Genomic DNA, 7,596 nt, shown 5'->3' with positions numbered 1-7,596 from the left:
ATCTTAGAGAACTCAGATAGACCATAATAGAATATATCTATCATGGTCCATTCTGAAAACATGTCAGAAGGACATCTTTTGGTCATCTGCTTGTATCTTTCCCAAGCTTCATAGAGGGATTCACCATCTTTTTGTTTGAAGGTCTGAACATCCACTCTAAGCTTGCTCGGCTTTTGAGGAGGAAAGAATTTAGCCAAGAAGGCCGTGACCAGCTTATCCCAGGAGTCCAGGCTATCTTTAGGTTGAGAGCCCAACCATGCTCTAGCTCTGTCTCTTACATTAAAAGGGAAAAGCATGAGCCTGTAGACTTCAGGATCTACTCCATTAGTCTTAACAGTCTCACAAATCTGCAAGAACTCAGTTAAGAACTGGTAGGGATCTTCTGATGGAAGTCCATGAAACTTGCAGTTCTGTTGCATTAGAGCAACTAATAGAGGTTTTAGCTCAAAGTTGTTTCCTCCAATGGCAGGAATTGAGATGCTTCTTCCATCAAACTTGGAAGTAGGTGCAGTATAATCACCAAGCATCCTTCTTGCATTATTGTTGTTAGGTTCGGCTGCCATCTCCTTTTCTTGTTCGAAAATTTCAGCAAGGTTGTCTCTGGATTGTTGTAATTTAGCTTCTCTTAGTTTCCTCTTCAGAGTCTTTTCAGGTTCTGGATCAGCTTCAACAAGAATGCCTTTTTCCTTGTTCCTGCTCATATGAAAGAGAAGAGAACAGAAAAAGAAGAGGAATCCTCTATGTCACAGTAAAAAGGTTCCTTATTGTTAGTAGAAGAAGAAAGGGAATAAAGAAAGGAGAATCCAAACTCAAAGGTGAGGATAGGGGCAGTGATTTGAGATGAAGAGAAGTGTTAGTAAATGAATGAATAAATAGAATAAGATGAGAGAGAAGTTTTTGAAAACAATTTTGAAAAGGAGTTAATGATTTTCAAAAATTAAGATAAGAAATAAAATTAAAATTAAAATTTAAAACAATTAATTAATTAAAAAAGAATTTTTGAAAAAGAGTGAGGTATTTTCGAAAATTAGAGAGAGAAAAGTTGTTAGGTGGTTTTGAAAAAGATAAGAAACAAACAAAAGGTCAAATAGTTAGTTGAAAAAGATTTGAAAATCAAATTTGAAAAGATAAGAAGATAAGAAGATAAGAAGTTAGAAAAGATATTTTAAAATCAAATTTTTGAAAAAAAAAGATAAAATTTTGAAAAAAGATATGATTAAAAAGATATGGTTAGAAAAGATTTAATTTTTTAAAATTAAAATTAATTACTTAACTAACAAGAAACTAAAAGATAAGATTCTAGAATTTAAAGATTGAACCTTTCTTAACAAGAAAGTAATAAACTTCAAATTTTTGAACCAATCACACTACTTGTTAGTTAAGTTTCAAAAATTTTGAAATAAAATTAAGAAAAGATTTTGAAAATAATTTTTGAAATTTTCAAAAGTCATGAAAGAAAAATGAAGAAGATTTGAATTTTGAAAAAGTTTTAAAAAGATAAGATTTTTTTTTTAAATTTGAAAATTTGACTTGACTTATAAGAACTAACTAATTTTAAAATTTTTTTGACTAAGTCAACCCAAATTTTTGAAATTTTGAGAGAAAAAAGGAAAAGATATTTTTTATTTTTGAATTTTTAATTATGAGAGAGAAAAACACAAATATGACCCAAAACATGAAAATTTTGGATCAAAACACATGATGCATGCAAGAACACTATGAATGTCAAGATGAACACCAAGAACACTTTGAAGATCATGATGAACATCAAGAACATATTTTTGAAAAATTTTTGATGCAAAGAAAACATGCAAGACACCAAACTTAGAAATCTTTAATGCTTAGACAATATGAATGCAAAGATGCACATGAAAAACAATAAAAGACACAAAATAAGAAAACATCAAGATCAAACAAGAAGACTTACCAAGAACAACTTGAAGATCATGAAGAACACTATGAATGCATGAATTTTCGAAAAATGCAAGAACAAGATGAATATGCAATTGACACCAAACTTAAAACATGACACAAGACTCAAACAAGAAACACAAAAATATTTTTTATTTTTATAATTTCATTATGTTTTTGGATTTTAATTTATTTTTTTTCGAAAACATATAGGAAAAAGGAAGTAATGAATTCAAAGTCATCAATCAAAATTCCAGGAATCATACCAGGTTAGTCTAAAGCTTGATGGCTAGCCAAGCTTCAGCATACCATTTTGAAACTCTAGAATTCATTCTTAAAAACTCTGAAGGATTTTTCGAAAATAGAGGGAGAATTTTGAAAAATATTTTTGAAAACTTTTGAAAAGAAAATAAAAAAGAAAATTACCTAATCTGAGCAACAAGATGAACCGTCAGTTGTCCAAACTCGAACAATCTCCGGCAACGGCGCCAAAAACTTGGTGCACGATCATGTCAGAATAGAATCCCTTGATTCTTTTACGTTTGTCATCACGCCCAACAATCGCGAGTTTGAAGCTCGTCACAGTCATTCAATCCTGGAATCCTACTCGGAATACCACAGACAAGGTTTAGACTTTCCAGATTCTCATGAATGCCGCCATCAATTCTATCTTATACCACGAAAATTCTGATTAAGGAATCCTAGAGATATGCGCCCGGTCTAAAGTAGAACAGAAGTGGTTGTTAGTCACGCGTTCATAGTTGAGAATGATGATGAGTGTCACGGATCATCACATTCATCATGTTGAAGTGCAACGAATATCTTATAACAGAAATAGCTGAATTGAATAGAAAATAGTAGTAATTGCATTAAAACTTGAGGTACAGCAGAGCTCCACACCCTTAATCTATGGTGTGTAGAAACTCCACCGTTGAAAATACATAAGTGATGAAGGTTCAGGCATGGCCGAATGGCCAGCCCCCAAACGTAATCAAAAGACCGAATGGTCAAAAGACACTGAATACAATAGTAAAACGTCCTATTTATACTAGACTTGCTACTAGGATTTACATAAGTAATTGATGCAGAAATCCACTTCCGGGGCCCACTTGGTATGTGCTTGGGCTGAGGTTGAACTTTACACGAGCTGAGACTTCTTTTGGAGTTGAACGCCAAGTTGTAACGTGTTTTTGGCGTTCAACTCTGGTTCGTGACGTGTTTCTGGCGTTTGACTCCAGAATGCAACATGGAACTGGCATTGAGCGCCAGTTTGCGTCATCTAATCACGAATAAAGTATAGACTATTATATATTGCTGAAAAGCTCTGGATGTCTACTTTCAAACGCCATTTAGAGCGCGCCATTTGGAGTTCTGTAACTCTAGAAAATCTATTTCGAGTGCAAGGAGGTCAGAATCTAACAGCATCAGCAATCCCTTGTCAGTCTTTTATCAGAGTTTTGCTCAGGTCTCTGAATTTCAGCCAGAAATTATCTGAAATCACAGAAAAACATACAAACTCGTAGTAAAGTCCAGAAATGTGAATTTAGCATAAAAACTAATGAAAATATCCCTAAAAGTACCTAGATTATACTAAAAACTATCTAAAAACAATGCCAAAAAGCATATAAATTATCCGCTTATCAGGCATGCCATTGTGGGAGAGTTGGCTGAATTTGGAGCAACTGTTCATACATCTTCACGTAACAAAGCATATTTTTATAAGTGTTTGGAAGAGTGGAGAAGTAAGACGCGCCATTAGGGATATCTGTGTATGCCAAATATAGAAATACGGTAGGACGTGTTCTTTGTTTGGTACGTAAGACACAAAATTAAAAGAGGTACAGTTATATAGATATATCTATAAAAAAAAACATATGTATTGTGTTTTTCCAATTAGGTGAGACACAGATATTCAGTCTGAGACACTAAAATTTTTATAATTTTATTCCCCTAATAATTTTGTAATTACATTCATATCCTTAGTCTCTTTAACCTAATTTCCTGTTCTTCAACCATTCTTCATTTTCTCTATATAGCCTCCATACTTTGCCATTGTTGTTGCCTGACTTTACACTTCGATGGTGTCGCCTCCATCCTTTCTCTAGCGGCAATGTTCTTCTTCTTCTTTGTAGCGTTACGGCAAAAAAGAGGTCTTTTTGCCTCACCATTCGGTCAGCATCAATAGCGACAGCAGCGACAACTGCTGTAACGACGGATTCTCTCTCTAGTGAAAGCAACCACATATCTCATCATTATAGATCTACTGGTATTTTTTTGTCGACCCTGCACTTGTTCCATCTCTTCTCATCTTTATCTTCTTTTCATTATTCTTTATCTATTTCTTTTCTTTTATCTACTTTGTTGTCTTGTTCTACCTCAAATTCAATTTATATTTGTTTCAAAATTTATATTTTAATAAAAATTTTGAATCTGTTTGTATTATTCAATTAGGATAATATTGAAGAACTTTTGTTTATTTCGGATTTGGAATTGAATTTTATTCGTGGTGTTTTTTGTCGTAGGTGAGATGATAATTTATTCTCTCTTTGAGTTGATGGAGATTTATATTTGTTATGCAAATTTTTAGCAATTTTGTATTGATTTTGATGTTTATGGAGTTGATTTTATTTTGGATGAAGAATTATTAAAAATAAAAAAATTTGTGTTGGTTTTAAAAACGGTGATACCATGATAAATTGTGATGATTTTGAAAGAAGAAGAATGAAAAAGCAAAAATGGTAATGATAATAGAATTATGAATAGTACATATATTTTGTCTATTTTTTAATTATCAAGCACAATGTAAAATTAATATCTTTTTATATTTATATATTTTTGTATATTTGTGTCTCTATTTTTATAATTTTGAGACGATAACCAAACACACCCTAAAAAATTTAGTGTCACAGGGTCCGCTTGTGATATACATATACTGCCTTCTGATCAACGTAAAAAATTAATGGAAACCGTTGCCTCCATTTTTCACGGGAAAGCTCAATATTTTAGAAAGATTTTCTTTTCTTTTCTTTTTATGTCTTAAATAAATATTTAAGTACATACAATTTCAGTTCTCTCTCTCTAACTAATTAATTTAGATTAATCAAATAATTAATTCAATTGTATATTAAACAAATGACAAGATTTAAATTTTAGGGGTGGGGGGGTTTTAAATGTAGGGTTCATAGAATTTTTTTTTTGGAGAATAAATAATTAATTTTTTTCTAAGTCATTGGTAGCTAGTATTAGTTTACTATATATTATATAATTATTTTAAATTTTCTATTTTATCATTCAACCACATAACATCTTCATCCTTTCCTAAGGGCAAAATAAATACATGCAGATGCCATATATATACGACTTTCTTTTGTTTCCAGAAGATGAGAAAATTATTTAACCAATTTATTTTTGTTACATCATTATTTTAATTAAAATAACTACAAGAAAGGGAATATATATTTTATATAAAAACAAATTTGATACAAAATCATATAATATTTGTTACATCGTATAAAATTGCTAATTTTTAATGCATAATAAGTATAAATATATTATTATAAAATAATATGTACAAATATTTTTTAAGAATTTAATTCAATTATAAAAATTTGAAAACTATTGAATTTTGCATGGGTATTGCCTGCCAATACCTAATAAAGTTGTGGGTAATTTATTTTAATAAAACGGTTGCACATCAAAATTACATAGATGTCTTAATTCTTTAGTTTAGTTACACGTCAGTTCTATTTTAATCTATATAAATCGAATAAGCTAAGTTCGATTGTCTATTTATACATAAATCGAAAAAATCAAATTTGATCTATGTTCAAAAGCTCAAAAGACGTAAATCGACATTAACCACATCGTCGATTTACTTTTTAAAGGAGTTTAGGGTTTAGATAACCTATCAAATCAACGCAGGAAAAATTAATTTAAAGAAAGAGGAAGGTATAGGTAAATTGAATCAGAGTAATTAGATTTACGCCTTAATATATTACGAAATAAGGTAATCCAATTTAGCAATAGGTAAGGTCTATAAATACATCTAAAACATTTGTTGTTATCTAGAGTGGCATTCACAATGACTAGTGATGATAAGTTTCTAATTCTTGAGCACTATAGAAAAAAGATTAAAAAAAAAAGTGTGAGAAGGAATAAAATTTATTGATAAAGATCTATTGAATGTCTTTATCCGATAGTCTACTACTTTTGCTGAGCTGCAAAGTACCATGCTACAAAAACTAGAAGTACATGGCATCAATCACGTAGAGTATTTATTTTATATCGTTTCCATTTTTGTTGTGCGAGATTTTGTGAAGTACGATTATTTTGTTATAGAGAGTGATGAAGATTTGCAAATTTTGTTTTAATGTCATTGTCAGTTTCTGGCTCGAGGTGAGAATCCATGAATTGCTGGCCAAGTTTGGAGATGTGGTCGCTAATTCAAGAGAATCGAATCAGAATTCTCAATCTGTAGGACTGTCAGGAGCCTTTAGCTCAATGCTTGTAGTTGCCTTTAGATTTGAGCTAGCAATTGCACCTTAAGTAATGTTAGTGGCATCTCCATCTTTCGCAGTTGATTTAAATTGTGTTAATGATAATGCTTGTGACATTGGTAATAATTGTTTCTTTGGTGAGCTTGTGATTGCAATAGTTGCTTCTCCTGGAAAGATACCATCTTTACCGAGGGGTGAAAAACTAAATCCTATGGAAGATGCATTGCAAGAAGATGAGGATGTGAAGCCCCCATGATGGTTGAAGATAGCAATGAGAATTTAGGAAGAAACATTCCAGTCAATCAGGATGGCCCCTCAAGTTTCGGAATGTAACAATATCTACTGCACTTTTCAACTTTAAACTTGGAGGCCATGGCACACCACGGTTTGTCAAATGTAGGATCCAGATTTGAAGGCAGAGATTCACATGATATGTCTACTCCAAATAAGTTCCAAGTTGAACAATAGTTTCAAATTAAAGAAGAAATCATGCTCAGTGCTCAATGTCATGACTTATAACATCTATCGTAAGGTTGTTGAGTTAAATCACATCAAGTACCATGAAAAGTGTAAGAAATTTGTAACAGGTTCAATTGGTTAATTCAGATCACTTTTAGACAGCAGAAGAGTACTTAGGAGATCAGAAAATATAATGAATCTCATACATGTCTAGCCACAAAGATTTTTAGTGATTACAAAAGCTTGATTACCATGTCATATGTGCTTTTTCATCTTTTCTATGGTTAGAGCTAACATGGCTATGTTGACTTAGGTCTTGCAAAATGCAACAGAGGCAAGTTATGATATCAGATCAAGTTACATTAAGGTTTGGTTGGGTAAGCAGAAGGTAGTTGTACAGATTTATAGGGATTGTAATGAGGTATATAAGGAGTTGCTAAGATGGGTTTAGGTGTGTAGACAACAATAATGGCGGGTAGTATTACAGTGCTAAATCAAGTCCTAAGCCTCCATTGCATGACTCTTGGCTTTTTCTCATCGGAAAGATGGTAGATATCCCACCCACTTGCAAACCAATATGTAAAATCAATAATGGCAAAATATGGAATGATTGACGTGGCGGAAATTGGCGAGTTAAGAATTTATTAATAGAAATACGTTGCAAGTACAGTCCTTAACCAGCCGAAAATTCGCTTATCAATTTAAAAGGGTTGTCACAATATTGAAATTA

General features: G+C 31.9%; 1 non-coding gene across 1 annotated transcript; it reads left to right on the top strand.

The window, feature by feature from the left end:
- The first annotated feature begins 60 nt into the window (after positions 1-60).
- On the top strand, positions 61-164 carry LOC127747108 (small nucleolar RNA R71). The gene has a single exon (XR_008008911.1). It is a non-coding gene; the product is annotated as a small nucleolar RNA R71 (small nucleolar RNA).
- The last annotated feature ends 7,432 nt before the right edge of the window (positions 165-7,596 follow it).

Source organism: Arachis duranensis, chromosome 4 (genome assembly GCF_000817695.3).
Source record: "Arachis duranensis cultivar V14167 chromosome 4, aradu.V14167.gnm2.J7QH, whole genome shotgun sequence".
Classification (NCBI taxonomy): Eukaryota; Viridiplantae; Streptophyta; class Magnoliopsida; order Fabales; family Fabaceae; genus Arachis; species Arachis duranensis.
This window is presented reverse-complemented; position numbering and strand designations above follow the sequence as displayed.